At 34.8% G+C, this 23,216-nt stretch overlaps 1 protein-coding gene and 1 non-coding gene across 3 annotated transcripts in view; both read left to right on the forward strand.

The window, feature by feature from the left end:
* ATRNL1 (attractin like 1) overlaps positions 1–23,216 on the forward strand; it is an 817,982-nt gene that overhangs the window by 532,858 nt on the left and 261,908 nt on the right. The window lies entirely within an intron of this gene.
* LOC125085394 (U2 spliceosomal RNA) lies at positions 8,166–8,349 on the forward strand. The gene has a single exon (XR_007122913.1). It is a non-coding gene; the product is annotated as a U2 spliceosomal RNA (small nuclear RNA).

The following is a 23,216-nucleotide window of genomic DNA, read 5'->3' on the forward strand; positions in this document are numbered from 1 at the left end:
TTTTTTTTTACCTGATTTTCTATTTTCTGGGTGTTGAGTTTGAGAAGTTCTTTATAGATCTTGGATATCAGCCCTTTGTCTGTAGTGTCATTTGCAAATATCTTCTCCCATTCCATGGGCTGCCTCTTTGTTTTGTTGACTGTTTCGTTTGCTGTGCAGAAGATTTTTATCTTGATGAAGTCCCAAAATTTCATTTTCGCTTTTTGTTTCCCTTGCCTTTGGAGATGTGTCTTGAAAGAAGTTGCTGTGGCCAATGTCGAAGAGTTTACTGCCTATGTTCTCCTCTAGGATTTTGATGGATTCCTGTCTCATATTGAGGTCTTTTATCCATTTTGAGTTTATCTTTGTGTATGGTATAAGAGAATGGTTGAGTTTTATTCTTCTGTACATAGCTGTCCAATTTTTCCAGCATCATTTATTGAAGAGACTGTCTTTTTTCCACCGGATATTTTTTCCTGCTTTGTCAAAGACTATTTGACCATAGAGTTGAGGGTCCATATCTGGACTCTCTACTCTGTTCCATTGGTCTGTGTGTCTGTTTTTGTGCCACTACCATGCTGTCTTGGTGATCACAGCTTTGTAATAAAGCTTGAAATCAGACAACATGATGCCCCCAGCTTTTTCTTTTTCAACATTTCCTTGGTGATTTGGGATCTAGAAAGACTCATTTTGGTGCGAGTTTTATTTTGAAATAAATTTGCTTTGTAAAAGGTAAGCAGATTTAAGTTAAAAGTCTAGGTAAATAATAGCATTAGGTGGTATTAGGAAATGTCAAAATTTACAAAGGCAGTGCTGAAATTACTTAAATTTGGGAAACTCCATTAACTCATTTGCTCTTCATAAAAAACTCCTGGGTGGGTAGTGTAGCTATTCTATATCCATTTTTTCAGCTAAAGGAACCAAAGCTGAAAGGTAGGTTTAGTGATTTGTCATGTCCACACAACAGCAAACGTGTGAACCTTCACCTCCAACAGTGTCAAGTGCTAGTTATGCTATAGATCAGGAGATAAAACCAGATTTGTCTTATGATTGGTTATGTTTGAAAATATGTATGCATTTATTATAATAAATTACTTGGAGATATATACATAGACACATACATAGATTAAAATGTATTAATATATGAAGGCTTGTTTTGAAAATATAAAATTAATTTTTTTTCGCCATGCAATCTTTTTTTTTTTTAATTTTTTATTTTTTCAGCATAACAGTATTCATTATTTTTGCACCACACCCAGTGCTCCATGCAATCCGTGCCCTCTACAATACCCACCACCTGGTGCCCCCAACCTCCCACCCCCCACCCCTTCAAAATTCTCAGATCGTTTTTCAGAGTCCATAGTCTCTCATGGTTCACCTCCCCTTCCAATTTCCCTCAACTCCCTTCTCCTCTCCATCTCCCCTTGTCCTCCATGCTATTTGTTATGCTCCACAAATAAGTGAAACCATATGATAATTGACTCTCTCTGCTTGACTTATTTCACTCAGCATAATCTCTTCCAGTCCCGTCCATGTTGCTACAAAATATAGAGACTGTGTTCTAACATCATGGAACTAATTTGGATAGAGTTATTAGGAAGGAAATATTAAACAGATATCTTGCTTAAAGTAATATGCAGTAAAAAAGCAAAACCCATTTTTTGTAGTGAGACCCCTTGAAATCAACTCTTTTGCCAAATTTCAAATATACAATATATAATTATTCACTATAGTCACCATGGTGATACATTAGGTTTTCACAACTTATTCATCTTATAACTGAAATTTTGTGCCCTTTCACTGGTATCTTGCCTTTACCCTCTCCAGCATCTGGTAATCACAGTTCTCCTCTATGTTATTATGACATTGAACTTTTTTTTTATTCTACGTGTGAGTGAGATCATGTAATATTTGATTGTGGTTTTATTTCACTTAGCATAATGCCCTACAGGTTCATCCATGTTGTTGCAAATTTGGTGTAGATATATTAATTAGCTTGATCTTGGTAACTGTATCACAATATATACATATATCAAAGCATACTACTTAAATATACACAATTTTTATTTGTCAGCCATACTTCAATAAGCTAGAAAAAATGTCCAACACCAACAAAAAATAAATAAAACCACAAAGCATAAAGGTGCTTTGTATTTTAATCTCATTCTATAGAGAACATATACATGGTGTTAATAATGATATATATGTGTGTGTGTGTATATATATATATATATATGAAGTATGTCATAACTGTTATAATATAAACAATGAAAAGATTAATGATATTAAATTAAGTGGAAAATAAAACACATATTCATGTGTTGGTAGTGAGAAAAATCATAAAACAAAAATTAGTTGACTAAATATATCTAACCACCTAGGAGTGACATGATAATAGTTGAAGAATGAATGTCACAATAGAATTTTTCAAAATTCCTAAAAGGCAGGAATTGTGTCTTATTTACCTTTGTAGCTCCACACCTAGCACAACACCAGGTTATAAGAGGATGTTCAGCTAATGTTTCTTAAATCAATCTACTATTTTTAAAGCAAAAGCTTATCATTTTATACTCTTTCTAGGATTGTAACTATCTTTTCCCTGCATGTTCTTATTTTCCATCATGGATAAAGTTATATCTTACTGTACTCCATATTCTACTTTTTTTACCTCTGGGAGTGGCCATGATCACATACACCTCCTGTACCTGCCTTTAATATTCAGCTTCAAATCCAAGACGAACCTGGATTAGCTATTGTTTATATTTTCCTTAATTCCAATTAACTAAAATAAAAGTGTTTTAGGGGTGCCTGGGTGGCTCAGTAGGTTAAAGCCTCTGCCTTCGGTTCAGGTCATGATCCCAGGGTCCTGGGATCAAGCAACACATCGGGCTCTCTGCTCAACAGGGAGTCTGCTTCCCTTCCTCTCTCTCTCTCTACCTGCCTCTCTGCCTACTTGTGATCTCTGTCAAATAAATAAATTTTTTAAAAAGTGTTTTAGTCTTCCTCTTTGGTGTCATAGGTAGACTGATACCTCACCCAATAATGTCTGTAAAATATCGTTTCTATTATAAGAGAAATATATGTCTCTGAAGGAATAGAATTGTGGATAATGTAGAGAACTGGTTGTGTTCTGCCATGTTAACAGCATATCACAGTTGGAGCTTGTACTTTATAATATGAGAATATCATATATTTTAAAAAATTAATTAAAAACTTCAGTGTGTTAGATATAGGATTCCACTATAAATCTGTGTTTATGAATGTATATATTATGGGACATACCATATTTTATGTTACTTTTATACTTCCTTTGACTTAGAGGTCTTTAATAATATCTTAATGGTACCAAAGCAAAACATTCTTTACAGCTAAGAAGACAAAGCCTCCTTTTGACCATGTCATTGCTACTATCCTGTACTTGGCTGTCCTTTTTGTTGTAAATTAAAATAGATGCAAGCTGTCAAGCCAAGTCAATGATGGAGGCTAATTTAATGTGATATAATTGATGAACTCTAAATTGACCCACTTTTCCTTTTTGAAACACAGTGAGTAGAGCTTAAACTTTCAGAGTATTTGATTTATGCTCTTTGTCACATTGATGTTGAACAACTCATTGTAGTGATAGAGAAATAGCGATTAACTCTTTTTATGGATATTTCCATAGTTTCTGCATATTTGGCAGTACAACAGTCAGAGAAATGGACCCAGGTTAAATATACTACCTGAGTAACCCTTTAAAAAAAAGCAAAGAAAAGAAGAGAAATATTACCCAAGACAGAAGGGAGGGGGATGTGGAGGTTACCAAATTAATACTAAAGAAGTTAATCAAATGCTATGAAAACAATCAAATTATTGCAAAAGGAAAAAAAATGAAGTAAAATAAAGTCCAAGTAAAATATTGGGCTTGTGTCACCATGATTTTCATAGATTTTAGAGAATCTGAATGCCCTTGAAGCAGAATATATGCCAAAATTTACAAGAGGAGAAACCTTAGGCATCTCAGCATGATGAATCTTCCCAGCATCTGGCATGCAGACAGAGTTCAGTAGAATTGGAAGGGTGCTATTGTTGTGTCTGAGTATCCAGAAGAAACATAAAAAGGCAAAAAAGAACGACTATCCAGAAATTATCATTACTAGCAATATTTGGCTCAGTGCTTTTTCCAGGGGTTATGTCAAAAAGACCATCAACAGTGCACATCTACAGAACAGTGCTCTGTGCTTACATAGTCTGTGTAGGATAGCTAACAGAGAGGAACAAGGAAAAAAATCAAGACTTACTTAAACAATATCCACCTTCCTTTTACTATTTGGCAGAAGTGCTAGTGGCTACACTAAGGTTACTGCTCATTAAATTTGGCAGTTCATGAATTGAGATAGTGGAGCTTTTCTGTAATCATTGATCAAACAGTGTCATTCTCATGATAGACTGAGATCACTTGGGAAGTGACAGGTTAAAAATAAAATTTCAACCAAAAAGCTGAAAGAAGAAATATCACACAGCTGCCCAACGTGAATAGAATTGCAAATTCAAACCATAGTCTCATTTGTGCAGTAATTGCTTTCTTTTTGATTTTTGTTTGATTGTATTTTGGTTTTGTTTTCTTTTGTTTTGTCTCATTAATGAAAAATTATAATGGTCCTAAACCACATGGGCAACCAGAAGCGTTCTTTTGGACCATCCAGTCCTGTTGATGGACTGAGAAGTACATCTTATAAAGAGTAGTCAGCTAGAACCTACTGAAATTTTAGTTCCCTCTTTGTGAAAAATTATCAGGAGAAGAAAGCCAAATCCTTCCTATTAAACTTCTAAATTATCAGGACTATAAGAACAGTTTGTTGCCAAGAAAATTAAAGGCCAATAAAATTAAAGAGAATTATGAAGTAAATTCTTAAGAAATGGAAACCTCTTGCCAAACTCAGTTCAAAAATACTGGTGCATGAATTCAGTCAAGCAGATACATTAAAAAAAATTTTGTTTATACCAGGTCAGGACAAAGTCAAAAAGAATAAAAAGCACTGTGATTGGTCTGTTAAAGGACAGTGACAAAAATCAGGAGCAGACTATGTCTGTTACATTTGAACACTTACTGTTTAGGAGTTTTCCCTTCCTTTAGCACTTGTAACTTAATGCAGTCTTGGTTCTTTAATAACCTTTGTGTTTAACCCTTCTTATTATTTGCCCACTGTCCAACCTCTGAATATCAATGTTTATTGTATTTATGGAAGAGAGTCATATGGTCATCACAGTAGATACAAAAAATTCAACATCATTTATGACTAAAAGAATAATCTTGGCAAACTAGAAATACAAAGAAATTTTCTTTAACTGTTAAAAAGTATCTGTAGAAGTCCAATACAGAGAAAACATGGTACTCAGTGGAGAAATGAACAAAACACACCTTTTAAAATCATAAAGAGGGAAAGAATACCTTCTATCTCCACTTCTCTTTAAAATTGTGCTGGTGCCTTTAGCCAGTGCAGTTAGTTAAGAAAAAAGTAGAAGTTATACTAAGATCACAAATAAATACATTTTCATTATTTATAAATTGTATAATTGTCTACATAGAAAATATAAATGAATACATTAAAAAATTTTTGTAGATAATAAAAAGTTAGCAAGTAACCAGAAGTACACTAAATACACAAAAGAAAAGTTTATATAAAAAGCAACAAATAGTAATTGTGATCTTTAAAAATATTGTTTATAGTAGCAATAAAAAATAAGCTAATTAGAATGAATTTTAACAGATGTGCAGTTTTTTTATGTAGAAAAATATGAAGTTATAGAATAATAAACTTGTATAAAGTTGTATTGAGAAATTTTAATGAAGATCCAACTAAATGAAGAGAAATTTCTTCATGGATAGGAGGATTCCATGTAGTGAAGTTATCAATTCTACTCACACTGATATATAGATTTAATGAAATTTTCATTGAAAAAAGTTTTTATAGAACATAAAAGATAACCTTAAAATTTCTGTCAGTGCATGGGGCGCCTGGGTGGCTCAGTGGGTTAAAGCCTCTGCCTTCGGCTCAGGTCGTGATCCCAGGGTCCTGGGATCGAGCCCCGCATCGGGCTCTCTGCTCAGCATGGAGCCTGCTTCCTCCTCTCTCTGCCTGCCTCTCTGCCTACTTGTGATCTCTGTCTGTCAAATAAATAAATAAAATCTTTAAAAAAAAAAATTCTGTCAGTGCAAATCACTGGGGATAAAAGAAATTATAGCCTCACATAACAACATGGATGAATGTTAGAAACATAAGCTTAAGTGAAAAAAGCAAGTTGTAAAGTATTATTCATAGCTAGAGAACATTTTAAAGACAGTAGAATGAGCCTAAACTGTTTACAGTGGTGATTATCTTTAGAGTTGGGAAGCAGGGGAATGAAATAGAAAAAGAGCACATAGGTGGAAGAAAGTTTTAGTAATGTCTAGTTCTTGAGTTGGGTGATGGGTTTATGGGTGTTCATTATATTATGCTTTTAACCTAATGAGTAAGTGTAATGTACACATTAACTTAGAAAAATAGGTCAACACATATTTAAAAATAATTGATATTAAATAAATAAAGAAAAGATGGAAGCAGCCCAAGTGTTTATCAACAGATGAATAAACAAAGAAGATTTAGTGTGTATATATATGCTGTGGAATATTATTCAGCCATAAAAAAGAGTGAGACCTTGCCCTTTGCAACAACATGGAGGGAGCTAAAGAGTATAATGCTAAGTGAAATAAGTCAGAGAAAGACAGATATCATATGATGTCACTCATGTGTGGAAAGCAAGAAACAAAACAACCAAAGAGAAAAAAGAGAGAGAGAGAAACCAAGAAACAGACTCTTAACTAGAAAGAACAAACTGTTGGTTACCAGAGGGAAGGTGGATAGAGGAATGGGTGAAATAGATGATGGGGATTAAAGAGTACATTTGTCATGATGAACACCATGTAATGCACAGAATTTTTTAGTCACTACACTGTACATCTGAAAGTAATGTAACATGGTCTGTTAACTATACTGGAATTAAAATTAAAAATGTTAATAAAATCAAATAAATAAAAGAAAACCACGATACTCTAGAAAAAGATGAAACGGTTTGGGGGAATTTCCTTTTCAGAAATCAAAATTAACCGTGGTGCTTGCTTAAAGATACATCACTTATGGAATTGAATAGAAAGTCCAGAAATAGACCCCACATGAATGTATGGAAATATATGGGAATTTCATTTATGCCTTTATTTGCATAATGGTGGGGAAAGAATATAATATTTAATAAATGATGGCGGTACAATTGATTATCCATATGGAAAAAAAGGAAATAGAAGCCCAATTTGCTCATGCACAAAAATTAATCTCAGATGGGTGAATGGTAATAAAATTTCATTTCAAGTAAAAAGCCAAACCTTTTAATTTAAAAAATTATAGGACAATAGTTTAGCAAAGTTGAAGATACACATCATGAATTTGTGGGTTGCTCTCCCAAAGACACTTGCACATGTGCACTAGGAGATTATATATAGAATTTTTCTTGGCAGTATTATTTTTGATAGCAAAAGCTAGAATTAACAGGTGTCCATTTATAAACAAATTATGCTATATTCGTATATAGAATTGTATGAGTAAAAAAGAGAATTACCTACATAGAGAGTCATCGACATGAATAAGCCTCGAAAACATAACACAAGTATCCCCCACTTTTTGAAAGCTCACATTGGGCCACTTTGCTTTTACGGAAGAACTTACATTAATATGGGTTTTTGCAAACAAAAGAAATCTGAAGAGGATTTTTACTTTTATGAAATAGGTGAAAATCAAAAATAGCACTCAGTGTTTTACAGCCGTTCCTTATAGGGTCAGCGCGCACTCTGAGCCCAGAGTGTAGTGTTGCTTCTTCCCATGGAAGTGATTCAGAGCCTTCCCTGAGAATGGTACTCAGCGTCTCAGCATCAGGCTGCCAGAGCTCTGAAGTGTGTCTGTGAGCATCTGTGCTTTATCTCCATTTATTTTGTGCATCTGTTAGCAAGATGTGTCTTAGGGTATCAGAAAAGCCTCAGGAGAGGTTATTTTGGGGGCTGGGAATGCTAAATATTTTTTTCCCATTTAAATTAATGGAAATTGCTTCTTTGCTTTAAGGCCATTTTGGCTTATGAAAGACTTCATAGGAACACTCTACTTTCAGAGAGTCGGGGGATCGCTTCTCCGCCTTTTGGCTAAGATCAAGTGTAGTATCTGTTCTTAGCAGTTCAGAGAGCGGGGGAACATGTAGTGTGCTAGGCGAGCAAACTGCTGGCTGTATACAGCATGAAAAGAATGAAAACAGTTATATCTAAGTGTTTTATTGTTTAGCAATATGCACATATGTGGGAAACTATTTAGAATAAAGAGAGCAATCCACACAACATTCAGGATATGGTATCATCTGAAAGGATAGTGATATAATCCAGGAAAGGTACATCGGACTGTGTCTCAAAGATCCCGACCGTTCTCTTCCTTAAGCAATTTCAAGTACGTGGATGCTCATCATGTAACTTGGTTTTCTAGGGCTGCTTCAGCCAAGTACCACAAACTGAGTGACTTAAAAACACAAATTTATTGTCTCACAGTTGTGCAGGCTGTAGGTCCAAGATGAAGATGCTGGCAGGGCTGCTTCCTTTGAAGGCTATGAGAGAGAGTCCGTTCATGCCTCTCTCCTGGCATCTGGTACTGTGCTGGCTGTGGCTTTCCATGGCTGGCAGAGACCAGCCTCACGCTGGTCTCTGGCTTCATCCTCACATGGCTTTCCCCTTTGTCTCTGCCTCTTTGCATTACATACTTTTTTGGTTTTTTTTGTTTGTTTGTTTGTTTTTGGTTTTTTAAGGACACAGGTCATATTGGATTAAGGACGGAGACTTCTCCAGTGTGATCACATCTTAACTGATTATATCTGGAAGCACCCTATTTCCAAATAAGGTCACATTCTGGAGTCCTGGGGGTAGGACTTCTAGGTATTTCTGGGGGGGGGGGGGGGTTGATTCAAGCCATAACAATGATTATTCTTCAAGTTGTATACAGGAGTTAATATATACTATTTTAAGAAACGTTTTGTAATTTAATTTTTAAGAAAAATATTAGCCAGGATAAATTTTTAAGCAATTATAACTTGTGAACAATACAGTGTTTGTGTCTTGCACTAAAAGCTTTAAATTAAAAAACAGAAGCTACCATACATAGATTCTCCATCTTCTGTAGAACGCTTTGAGATATAGGTTTCAAAGGCTTGCCTATCTAACTTCGTTTCCACTGCTTTCCCATATGTTCTAAGGAAAGCAAAATGTTGACTAGTCCATAGTATTTTATTTTATTTTATTTTATGCCTTCACATTTCCTATTCCAGTCTTTCTGCTTAATGTACTTTCATTTTTCTTCTCTATTTACCCTCCTTCCTTCTCCCCTTAACCCCCCTCTCTTTGATAACCCCAGTTATCACCTTCTTTTTCAAAATTCGTCCAAAAACCTTCATAGCCCACCATTTACTTACTCTTCATATGAGTTAAATGACCTTTCTCTTTTGCTCCCATAGCTGGTATGGATTTCTCTTTCATGACATATTTAAATTATGTGTTTTAAAGATAGGTATGTCTCTTTCTACTTGCCTGGCACAGTCCCCAGAATCTGGTCTGTAGTTAGTAAATTGAATTAAACCAATCACCTTAAATATATGTTTCCCTTGTTCTTCACTTTGACCTCGCCTATCAGACTGTTTCCCTTTGAATCCTAAGAACTGAAGAACTAAGTCTGTACACTTCTATTTTTCAAGTGTAAGTATACATTATAGTCATTCAAATACAATAGACATTTTTATTTTTAGTATCACAAGCAGAAATTTTCTTCTTTATATCCCAGAAAACAGGATTGGTTAAAATCATAAGGTTTTGATAAAGATAGTAAAGGAAAGGAATATGCTGAATATTACTTCTCAGACCAGTGCTAGCTTTTCATTTTGTTGAATTTATTGAATTTTATCTCAAGCTTCATTTTACTCTAAATCTCTTCTTTACCACAGGCTAACTGCTTGCTTTGGTTAATATTTAACATTTTAAATATTTTATATCACATTACATTGGGTAGTGAAATGTGTGCCCACTTTAAGAGTTCTGCCACGTGTTAAGGAAGAGCTTAAAAACACCTGTAGAGTAAAATACATTCACTCTTCTATTTTTCTAAATTTCCTAGTCAGGTCACAGGGATTATGATAGAAAAGACTTTCTGTGTGCATTCTGTTTGGTTTCTTTTCTGAATAATTTTGACAACTTTTTCCAGGCTGGAAAAAATTAGTTTGCGTAATAATGCAGGTTCTTGACAGACGTAGTCATACTTAGGATCAATCAGTGTAGAATGTTAATTTTCCACACCTCTTCTTAAGGTGCTTGTATCGCTCCAGGCTCAGGCCTTCTAACACATACCTATTGTATTAATTTTCAATGAATACTGTAAAAAATTACCACAGTTCTGCTGAAAAAAATACATTTATCCCCGTACAATTCTGCAGGTCAAAATTCTGAAATCCACTTTACTGTGCCAAAATCAAGGTGTCAGGGCATACCACCTCTGACTGAAGAATCTAGGAGAAAAGGCTTCATCTTGCCTTTTCTAGCTTTTAAAGCTATATTCCTTACATTCCTTGGTTCCTGGCCCCTTTCTTCCATCTTCAAAGCCTGCAGTGTCTCTTCTTGCTTTAAAGGTTCCTTGCCTTCTCTTCTCTAGCCAAATCTTCCTCTGCTTCCTTCTTATAACAACACTGTGATTGCATTTAGGGTACCAAAATTGTCTTCACCTTGTAGGCCCAGTTCAAAATCCTGACATTGAAACGTTAAGTGAAGATATCGGATTTTCCTACCAGATGGCAAACTTTGTCATAGTACTCCTAATCCTAATCTAATCTAGTTTTGAAGGCTAAAGAGTTAAATATGCCAATTTAAAATCAGTCATAGTGCCATGCAGTGTTGGATCAATGGAACTTGTATTATCTAGATCATTTCTGATGAGAATAACTACACACAATCAGATCTTTAAAATTGTCCTCTGAGCTATTTCAGTGGCCTCTGAAACAGATAACTACTTCTCTGATTTCAACACCAACAATTATATTTCCATTTAATTAAGATTCTTCTAATGCTGTATTCACTAATTTTCTAGTAACTCTTTGTAAGTTTCCTAAATTTTATTAAGAATATACACAGTACCTGGGAACCTGGGTGGCTCAGTCGGCTGAGTGTTCGACCCTTGATCTCCGCTCAGGTCACAATCGCAGGGTCCTGAGACTGAGGCCTGGCTCAGGCTCTGTGCTGGGTGTGGAGCCTGATTAAGATTCTCTCCCTCTCCTTCTCCCCCTCCTGCCATTCTCTCTCTCAAAAAAATAAAAGTATATGTAGTACCAGTTAAGATAAATAATTGACTATTGACTATTATTTATCTTAATTGTAATTATTTACATACAGGATTCTCCTAGAACTTATTTCATTAGTACTTTTATCTCAAGCAAGTACTAATCCTTGCCACTTTTATCCTGTAGTATTATGCGATATATATTATAAATAATAGGCACAAATATACCAGCTTTCGAAAATACCAAAAGTTACTTTATTGGCTTTGTTTTTCAAATCATACATTCTTATGGTAACAGTTTCAACAGTTCAGAGGCTTCAAAAGAATGATGGAATATTCTCCTTTCTTTGTTATAGAAACCTCTATAGAAAAGCCAGGAAAAATATAAATTTAAATGAATTAAAATTCATGTTCTAAAAATAAAACGTCATTGTATTAAAATAATGTAGATATATAAGTGGGATCATACTTAACAGTGATCTTTTTCTTTTGTACTTCATGCAAAATATGAGATTAATTATGTTGGTCCTCCCCCATTCCTTCAGCCCCAAACCCAAAGTAAACATTTTAAATCTTATTTTTATCATATATAATTTTACGTATGATTTTATGTGTGAATATGTATTATCCTGGTTTTTAATGTAATTACATCCTTAACATTTTCCAATATCATTATAAATTCCTTGGAAACATAATTTTAATGGTTATATAGTAGTTTGCTTTTTTGATATTCTAGTTTATTTAGCCAAATTGTCTCCAATTTTTCATTATTATAAATTGTACTTTGACTGGAATTTGTAAATGTTGCTCTTTGACAGGAATTTGTAAATCTTGCTTGTGTCAATGATTATTTTATTAATAGGGAGTCATAAGGTGGACTTACAGACACAAAGTATGTGTGTACTTTTGATGTTCTTAGTATCTATTAGCAAATAACTTTTCAAAAAAGCCAACTGACCGTATTCTTTTAATACAATTACTGAAGTTCTTCCCTAATCTTTGCAAATTAGTTAAAAATATTCCTTAATGTTTTCTTGTAATCAATTTTTATCTTATGAATCTCTTCCTTTCAAATTATTTTAATTACATATATAATAAAATTGAGATAAAAGTCATCATTCATCCTGCTGTACTAATATTGGGGAAAGACATAAACTGCTGGGAGGATAAATACGATTTCTAAAGATGGCAGGAAATACAGGGTAGAACTGAGAACATTTTACCAATTTGCTGAGGGTTATCTCAAGCTTCTAATTTTGTATAGATCAGAGTTGTCACCACTGCAATAGAGAGACAAGGAGAGTAGAAGTAGATCTCTTTTTTTTTTTAAGATTTTATTTATTTATTTGACAGAGAGATCACAAGCAGGCAGAGAGAGAGAAGGAAGCAGGCTCCCCGCTGAGCAGAGAGCCCGATGCGGGGCTCGATCCCAGGACTCTGAGATCATGACCTGAGCCGAAGGCAGCGGCTTAACCCACTGAGCCACCCAGGCGCCCCTAGAAGTAGATCTCTTAACTAGAGTTGTTTTGTGCCCTTTTAGCAGATCCTAGATATGCTTTGTGACTCACTATTCCCTAAGGAAATTGGAGCCTGGCATGGCAAGGTTCTTGTGATGACACAATTATTTTCAAAGTGTAATATTCCTCAAGGGAATTATTGCTCTAATAAAAAGATATATCAATAGATAATAAAAATACATTTGAAAATTCATGAACTCTTATTCACTTTTTAATACCATTTATTTGAAAGAATTAAGAGATCTTTTTATAGAAAGAGGGCATTGTTTCCAATGACATTATACTCATTCTTCCTCTCTTTTTGTTTGCACTAAAGAAAATCTTACCAAATTTGATACATTATTCTCTGAAGGTATGTTTGCATCATTTCCAATTCAATGTTTTAAGTCAGCAGTATATGGTAAATTATCATAAATGTTATTGTAAGTTCAAGCTGAAATGTTAGCAAGAGAATTGCTAACGGGCAGCATTTAAACTCTTATTGACTCTGTGTATTTTCTAATGTCTGTGGTATATACTGCTTAGCCTGATGAGCTTACAGTAGCTTCCAACTTGAATTAATATATGGTGTTCATCTCTCTTTTTGTGTTTTGAGGTCAATACAACATTTAAATTGGAATAACATTTGCTTATTCATCTCACTTTTTTGAAGCAAGTAGGCAATGATTTGGGAAAATAAATTATAATTTTTTCCTTGGGATCCTTAGAAAAGAAATATGCATGTGTTTTGTTGAAAACGATGGCATTCAGTGGATTGAGTAATAATTTGTTATTTTTTTTACTTTTATTACTGATAAAAACTCTTCTCTAGAAGAGTTGTTTGAAAAGTAGGAGAGACCAATTAAATTTTCAGGTGTATTTTAATAGTATCTATAAAAATTCACTTACTCTTTAATAATCTATATATTTCTTTGACTCTTGACCCACTTGGCCTTCAAACTGTTGATGGATATAAGGTGATTTCTTAATTAACAAAGCCTAAAACATTCAAATCAGTGGTAGAATTCTTTTGGCATTTGTTGGCATGTGATACACTTGGATATCATGCTTGTCCAACTACTATATACTGCACTGTCTGTTGAGCAAAGCTTATGACACAGAAATGGTCGATGCAAATGTAGTTATGTTTTTCAAATCTTGGTAACCCAAACTTATCCCAATGTGTTTGAAGGGCAAAAATTTGTTTCCTATGGTTAAATGTAAAAAGGTATAGAAAAGGCAGGGTAGAAAAAGATCTATGGAATTCAGAGTTGACATAATTTGAGTGATTCCAAGAGAATGAAAGCAGGAAAGAGAAACATGTATAGTGTTTGACAAATAAGAAGGAATGATATGCAGGAATTTGTAGTATAGAGAAATAAAGGGCCTTGTTTATTCTTATAAAATGTAATTGTGAAGTGAAAAAATTATTTATACCCAAATTATTGTTTAATTCTCATAATATGGTTCATCAAATTCAGCAATTCCTTTAAGTATCAGCTTTGCCTCGCAGACTTCGTGAAGCCTTTAGTACCAGTCTAGTCCATGCAGATACTGTCTTTTTCTCAGATCATAGCATTTGTTTATGCCACTCATTTAACAAGTGATCACACATTTACATTTCTAATTTGTTTCATCATTAAAGTCTTCTATTGCAAGTTAACATTTCATTATTTAAATCCCAATCTCCTAAGGATAATATAAATCTGGAAGACAAGCACTCTGTCCTATTTCTTGCTAGTCTCTACAACCTTAGCAAAATATCTGCATATCTCAGTTTTCTAATGATTGAGCATAACATACACTATTTTTCACTAAAGGAAGTCACTCACCCATATTAAGAGAAAAGATAAAATATCACTGAAAGCATTCAAAGACTTGGGTGAAATTTAGAAGCTTTAAAACTTGTAGATTAGTTATTTATTTTGGTCATGGTATAGATCTGAGATGGAGGATTGGTTTTTGAGAGTCAAGGTAGTGTTAATAAAAGGGGATAGTAAATGGAAAGGGGGTACATGAATGAAAGTTTTACTTTTTAGAGTTGGTGGTTCTAATGAGTACCGCACTTGAATTAATTCCAAAGTATATCCCTTGAGCTGAAAGTGTGTGTAGTCATAATTGCATGACCTGTGATAAATTGTCTTTGTCCCAAGATAGATTACAAAACTGGCCTGTATCAAGATAGAGTAATTGTAGGAGAATAGAAACCGTCTGGACATCTGCTAAAGGCACACTCCACAGAAAGCTGAAGATATGATCAGTTCTTGAGTTGCTTTACTGACAGCTTCAACTTTCAGAAGGGAGACAGAATAGTGGAAGAAACTACCAACCATGCTGGGGGTGTAGAAGTCCTAAGGAAAAGAAAATTGATTTCATTTTAGAGTATATAACAGCAAGGAAAATGAATATAGGAGGTATGCATATACGTATTACACATTTTAGCAAGATAGATTTCAAAATGTTTAAAGAAAAGCTATATTCAATCAAATGGAAAGAGGTGCTAAAATAAGGTATCCTAATTAGCATTTATTTGTTCATTTAGTTACTAAAGTAAAAGCAGTGGTGTTAGAAAGTCCAGAGCTGTGAGTCAGTTAGGACTTCAAAACTGAACTATTTTTCTTTTTTGTTAGGATAACTTGGCTGATACAGCAAGAATAGTCTACAGATACGATATATCTTGACTTCAGCAAGGGATTTAACAATATCAGATGTTTTGAAGAAGATAGAGAAATGAACACTTGGGTAACAATACAGTTATTTCTAGGGGTAGGGACCAATTATTAGCACTCTCCTCTCTATCTGAATTCTAAGCAAATGTGAGCTGAACAATTAAATGGCAAACCTAATGAGTTTGAAAATTCTAAACTTCAAATTTAGTCACTTGCCATGGATTCTAGACTAGGGCATGGTTTACCTCATGGAGATCTTCCCAGATAAGAAGTTATGAGATGAGGGAGCAGAGTATAATTCACATCATCTGAACATACCCCCATTCATCAATAGAATAAGTCACTCCACTGGCTATGGTCAACCTTGGGAGTGGTTATACACCCTGGGGAATAAACCAGCAATTTTTCAGGATATTTCTGTACCCACCTTCAGGAGGAAGGATGCCAATGCCTATCACTGACTCTCTGGGTATTCTCCTGGCACCCATGGTGGTCAATTTTGATTTCATACCCAGAAAGCTCTGAAATGGATTGGAACAGTACATATATCAAATCAACTCCCATGATACTCCTGGTAATTTATCTGCAATGTATTCTCAAATTATGTCTCACTAGTCATATGACCACATTAAATAACTTATTAAATACTAAATGCTGAATTAAATGATAATTGCATTAAATACTAAAAGCATAAAGATAGATCAATAATAAAACTTCAACAAGGTAGAAATGCCCTAAATTGAAGAGTCACCTGACTTTACCAAATTTCAAGGGGAAATTATTAAAGTTTAAACGATTTTATTTTCAAGTTAAAATCATAAGTAAAGTCCAAAGTAAAATTATTTTGCCTTTGTGAGTTAAAAATTCTTCAAATAAATTCCAAAAACTATCCTTCAATATTACTTATTCTATTTAGTCTTTGCCAGAACCATTCTCCATTCACAAGTAGAGTTGGGATTATCTCTTACCAAGATTCATGAAAAGTTCCTTTCAGTTGTATTAGTTCAGTAGCAAGTCTTTCATAGGCCTTATTTTTAAAGAATACAAATCCTTACTAACTCACAGAACATTTTCACAGCACTGGCCCCACAATTACCAAAGTTAGAAAATAGGCCAATTTTTAGCCTCTACTGGAATTATCTCAAGCAAAATTGTGTTGCCCAGGGATGCTCAGATGGCTCAGTCAGTAAAGCGTCTGCCTTCAGCTTAGGTCATGATCTTAGGGTCCTCAGATCAAGTCCCACATTGGGCTCCCTGCTCAGCGGGGAGCCTGCTTCTCCCTCTGCCTGCTGCTCTTCCTGTTTGTGCTCTCTCTCTCTCTCTCTCTCTCAATCTCTCTGTTAAATAAATAAATAAAATCTTATAAAAGAAATTGCTTTCCCAAACTTAGGTCTTAGTGTTGTCAAAAATCATAGCAGAGACTCAGTGGTATCTGAATTAAAAGGGTCTCTGCAGGGACGCCTGGGTGGCTCAGTTGGTTAAGCCGCTGCCTTCGGCTCAGGTCATGATCCCAGCGTCCTGGGATCGAGTCCCACATCAGGCTCCTTGTTCTGTGGGGAGCCTGCTTCTCCCTCTGCCTCTGCCTGCCACTCTGTCTGCCTGTGCTCGTGCTCTCTCTCTCTCTCTCTCTCTCTCTGACAAATAAATAAATAAAATCTTTAAAAAAAAAAATTAAAAAAAAATTTAAAAAAAAAAAAAAAAGGGTCTCTGCAAGTTTTCCAAAATCCATGACTTGTGGGTTTAAGTGTGAGAAATTTCTAAGCAAAATATTCATTTTGGTCTTAGGCTTACTTATCCCTTAGACAGTTCTTGCAAAGTTTAGAAATTTGTAATGGTATCAGCCATGAGCACTGTATTCGAATGCCTTTTTACCCCATATTGTCTATTCAAAAACCTCCTTGTTTCCGTTCACCTCAATACTAAGTTGAGAGTGCCTGTTCTGGCAGGTAGCCCGCAGGCTAAACCAGCGTGAACGGTCATGTCCATCCTATTTCCCTGCAGCTGTTGCCACAGCACATCATTATGGCATGGCTCCTGAGGAAAACTTTGTCTCTCAGATGTTATTAGAGACAACCTGAGACCACGTGGTGAAGAGTGACCTTGAGCATGTATTCATACCACATGATTCCAAGATGCATCCATAGGTTCTTCCTTGGTCCTAAATTAATCCTTTAATTCAACAAATATTTAGTAAACATCTGCAAGGTACCAAGTACTTTTTGACACTGATATTTTAACATGGACAGTGGGACCCACTCCTCATATGAAATGTATACAAAGTATAAAAATTAGGATTCAACAACGTATGACTCAAAAAGCTTTACTTTAGGGAAAGATCTAGGGAGGCTATGTTTTGGATAAATTTTTACAGTGGGAAGAGGATGATTTCACACAGTCTGAAAATAAAAGAGAGTGTATACCAGCTGTGGAACTTCTCAGGCATCAAATACCTATTTTCTCCCAGGTTGGATGTTTGGATATGGCCCATGAAAATAAACCAGATATTTCTAAATCCATACACTTCATCTGTTCTATCTTTTGACGTCACTCTAAGGAGGGAACTCTATAACATAAAAAGCAAAAGTCATTCTCTTGGTGACTTTTTTTTTTTTTTAAAGATTTTATTTATTTATTTGACAGAGAGAGATCACAAGTAGACGGAGAGGCAGGCAGAGAGAGAGAGAGAGAGAGGGAAGCAGGCTCCCCGCTGAGCAGAGAGCCCGATGCGGGCCTCGATCCCAGGACCCTGAGATCATGACCTGAGCCGAAGGCAGCGGCTTAACCCACTGAGCCACCCAGGCGCCCATCTCTTGGTGACTTTTATGATTTACCTTGGGTTACTAGAAAGTAAGGCAATTCACTGTCCTGATAGTTCTCTTCGTTATCAAATCTTGCCAACCTGGTCCGAGAGAGTGAAGCAGAGACTCAACACAAATCATAATATGGGAATAACTGTCCATTATGTTAGCTGAGGGTTCAAAATATCAAAAACCATTCTGCACTCAAGGGAAAATAGGATAAAAATAATAACAACACTAACTCATGAGAAAATAAACAGACACAATGTAAAGTTCTGGATTTAGATTTAAAAACTCAGTTGTAGAAGTTTTAAGTAGGAACACTTGTTTTGATCAAAGTTCATGTGAGAAAGACCTGGAATTGTTGATTCGGTCCAACAGTACAGTAGTTCTAAAAATTTAAAAACAAAAACAAAACTATTTTAAAGCACATGTGAATGTGGAATACATTAAGAGAAATATTTCTACCATATTATACACTAGTCAGATCACATCTAAAATGTGCGTCCATTTTACATTTTAAGAGGAACATTGAGAAACGAAATGCTGAAAACCATGTTAAATGAGAAGCAGTTTTGTGCTTTTTATGAGACTATGAGTAAACTCCTTGAGGACAGGACTGTATTTCATATGTCTAAAGTGGCAGTGTCTGGCCTTCTTCCCAGAACATTGAAGTATTCCGTAAATGTTTGTTGCATGAATAATGAATGCAAAATTTAAGATATGGGAATTGTTTAATTTGAACATATAAATAATACTATTTGAAGGAATTTAAAGGAGATTAAAAGTATCCTATTTAACTTTAATGATCCAAAAAGATCCCAAGAATATAAGTTTTTGTTCAGTATAATGAATTCTAACTATAGTGTAAACCTTTTGGGGGAAAAATACTGCCGTGATAAAAAGCGATTCTTTTGCTAGATATAAGTGAGGATGCTAGATGACCATTTGTCAAAAAATTCAGAGCACTTGGGAACATTGGACTAGGTAACCTCTAGGATCCCTTCCAATTCTGAGAATGAGTTATTTCAATGAGTCTGTGGTAACCACTGATTTTTCTTACGATTTGATTTTTATGGTATAAAATACCATTCTGAGTACATAAGAAGGGCAACTTATATCAGTCGTAATTTGTGCTGCATCTAACTGTCCTTCACATTTAAAAATTCAAGTGATTGAAATTAGTTTTAAAAATATTTTTATCCTATCTCCTTGCACAAAAGATTAAAAACATAATAGCATATTAATCTATCATACTGATTATTCCATGAACAAAGTAGGTATCTTTCAATAGGCTATAGAAAATCATAATTAACAGATGTCTTATTTCACAAAGAAACATTTTACAGAAAAACCATTTTTGGAGTTTCTCAATATTGAACCGAAAATGGCTCCATTCGCTAATAGCAAAATAATCTCATTTTCCTTAAAGGAAAAAAAACATATTTTAATAATACCGATTAAGAGGAAAATGCCAGTGTTTGAGTCACTTATGTCTCCAGGAAGATTTAAGTACTTCTTCAAGAACTTTAAAATTATTGTCACAAACTACTTAAATGTCTGACATGAACCTCTTCTACAGTAAATGTAAAAGCTAACTGGATTATGTTGCATTTAGAATTTCTTAACCTAGACGCTAGCATATTGTGTTCAAAAATGAATCTTGAGCTTTGTATTGATTCCCAGAATCATGGAAAGAAAAAAGTACTTCTTTAGTAAATTAATTCTTAAGATGGGGGAAACGCTACTGAAGGATTGATCTGAGCTTTATTGTAACAAGAGCCTCCAGTCATAAATTACCGGCACACAGGCAGGAGTCGATGTGTCGTTTCTATTGTAATCAGCTGCTTTTATATTTCCACTCATCAAGGTTGACTTGATCATATTGTGCATGTCTTGAATGTCAAAGGCGTTCATTTGCTCTTCTTCTTGAAAGCAGGACAAGTATTTCTCAGACAACTTAGACCTCTAACTTGAGGAAGTAATGTATTCTGCAGTATGAGTGTGAGGGTCTTCTATGAGGGGGGAACATTTTTTTTTCCTAGCACATGTTTCAAAATTTGAAGTTATCCAGTTTCCCATTTTCACTCGTTGAGGAGTAATATGTATTAAATATCCATTCTGGGGATCTAGCTTTTAAATGACCTTTTCAGTACTCATCCTTTTGCTCATTTTGATTTGCTCAGATAAATTACAACCACCTGGCCTTTTGTATTAAAAAAGGTTACATACAAAATTGACATTTTGATACTTATTGGGAGATCTAGGTTCATTGTATTTGAGATTAACCGCTGTTACTGTTTTCTTGGTTATGTCTTAAATAACTTTATACAAGGATGTAAAGCCCGTTTTTTTGTTTTGTTTTGTTTTGTTTTGTTTTTTGTCCATTTGTTTTGAGCTATTTCTAACACCATAGGGATAGACTCTGAACAATACAAAAAGAAAATATGTTTGGAAAAATAATAAATATGATTTCTTTAGATCATATGATGTCTGATGATTTATATATATTATTTCAATTTCTCTTAACCTTGATAAAGCCAAAATTATCCTTTGACCATTCTGCTCCTTGCTGCATTGCTTAATAAGACTCAGCCTTCCATCTGTTTCTTGAGTACTTTAAGGTCAGACTTGCCTCCAGAACCTTCCAGTTGCTGTTCCCTCTGCCTGAAATGATCTTTTCTGGCTTCCCTTGTTCCATTCACCTAATATTCTACTTCTTCCCCTGCATTTTCTTGGCCTCTGTGTGGTTAGGGTGAGGCATGTGACTATTTATGGGCCATAAGGTATATCGCTTCTGGTTTGAGGCACTGGAAAGTCCATATAGGATCCACTAGCCTTTCTGCCTTTACACTCAAGGAATCCTTGGGTTGAGATGCAGAACCTCAAGATTGAAGCAGTCTGTATTACTGGTTTACTAGATAGGAAGTTACTTACATCTGTAGAAGATTTTGTGTGAGCAAGAAATAGACTTTTCTATGTTAAACTACTGAGCTTTTGGGTATGCATGCATATCCTGAGTTTCAAGGTTTTAGGTTAAATGACATTTCTTAGGACACCTTCTGTAATCATCCTACCTAAAGCCCTTTCTCCTTCTGCTAGCTCTTTCTCCCAATCATTATATGTTTTCTGCAGTGGTTTTTCTGGTAATATTTTATTTAAGTATATGTTGAACAAACAAGACTTCTGTATGCTGTTAGTAATGATTTTTAAGTGTCTAGAGTAATCTTTAAAATTGGCAATCAGCATTTTATTTTTGACTTTTTGTTTTAATGTCAAGAAGTGCAAACAAACCAAAATAAAATACTGCCTTGCAAAGGTCCATTGTATTTCCTATTGATCACTAGAAAGGATGGTCTCATATCAAGCAATAGCTGAGTTCTTAACTTTTCTACAGAAATCCATTCTGTATGAAATGATTTCTTTCATTCAGAAGTGAGGTCATTTTTGGCAAAGTCTAAATCAACGATGCCATCTTTGTCACAAAGAAAGGACTAAGAACCCAAATTTCAGAATTTCCTGAAGTAACCTTCAAAATTCTGCAATATTTTTACATGTCTTAAAGTTTTTGCTCACTAAGAAATAGGTAAGTCTTTGTTACTTTCAAATCCAGGCTACGTAAGTATTTCATCCAACATCAGAGTATTGTGTCTCTAGTCTCCTGGTAGATGGTCTAGAACAGTCCTGATGGGTTTTGGTTTTTGTTTTTTTTAAATATCATGTAAAAACTTACTAAATTTAGAATCAAAAGAGTCACCTTTTATATATGTAGGAGCTGAGTAATTTAGTGCAGCAGTGTGGTGAGTGGCTGATGGAGGATAGGCTAGTAGGACTGAGGAAGGGGGTATTGGTGCTGGCCCTGCCCCCTCCCCAGATCCTTCTGCAAGTGGGGAAGGACGCAGCCTTGTGGCCACAGTGGAGAAATGGGCAGCAGTGACCCCCCCGGGGGGGGGGGAGCAAGTACCCCATGCACCCCAGGGACAAAAGTTCTTTTTCAATGAATGGATGATCACAGCCAAACTTATTCACTAAGTAGATGAAGATATGAATCAACTCTCTATCAAATGGTTCTAAGAATGGCCTTTTACAAAGGAAGGAGGGAAGGAAGGAAGGAGGAGAAGGAGGGAAAAGAAAGAAAGGGGAATGGAGGGGAGAGGAAAGGAAGGGAAGAAAGAAAAAAATTCTGCTCAGAATTTTAGTTTAAACTCTTTAAGATTCATCTTTTTGGAATGCCAAATAAAAAAGAATTTCAGAATCTCCTTTTGTTCCTTAATAAATTTTCTTGATAACGTAGGAGACTTTACTGAGAATTATTTTCTTATTGCTGATGCATGAAAAGATGACATACAGTCATACTTCTTTTTTCATTGGTGAATTAAATAAAATATGTTGCTAAATATAAGATAAAAAGAAATATATAAAGGCATATCATCTGTATTATCAAAGTGTTGCATGGGAAATCAATTGTTTATTATTATTAAGATACAAATTATTTTCTTGTGAAAGAGTTCACAAGATGGAATTCTTCATTGATGCAGGCAACAGGCACACACAGTTGATGGAAACCAGGAATTGGCTATGCTGGGACATGTTAGTATTTCACTTAGACGACAGAGAAATGTTGAAGCTACCAATTCTATCCTAACTTACTTCAATATGTTAAAAGAAATGTTAGCAAAGATTAGCAGTTTCTGGAGTGGATATGATAATTTGATAGAAATATTATTTTACTTTTCTTTGTTTTCTCCACACCAACATGAGCTTGATCTTTCCAAACAGAATGGTTCTCCCACGGTTTATCCAATGATACAGAGCTTAACTGATTTGATGAACAATCTTGTGGGTGCTTTAAGAAATAGCTTTTGTAGTAAGAAAAAAATCCCAAACTTTGGTAAAGATCTAAACCCTTTCAGA

Source organism: Lutra lutra, chromosome 14, assembly GCF_902655055.1.
Source record: "Lutra lutra chromosome 14, mLutLut1.2, whole genome shotgun sequence".
In the NCBI taxonomy this organism is placed as follows: Eukaryota; Metazoa; Chordata; class Mammalia; order Carnivora; family Mustelidae; genus Lutra; species Lutra lutra.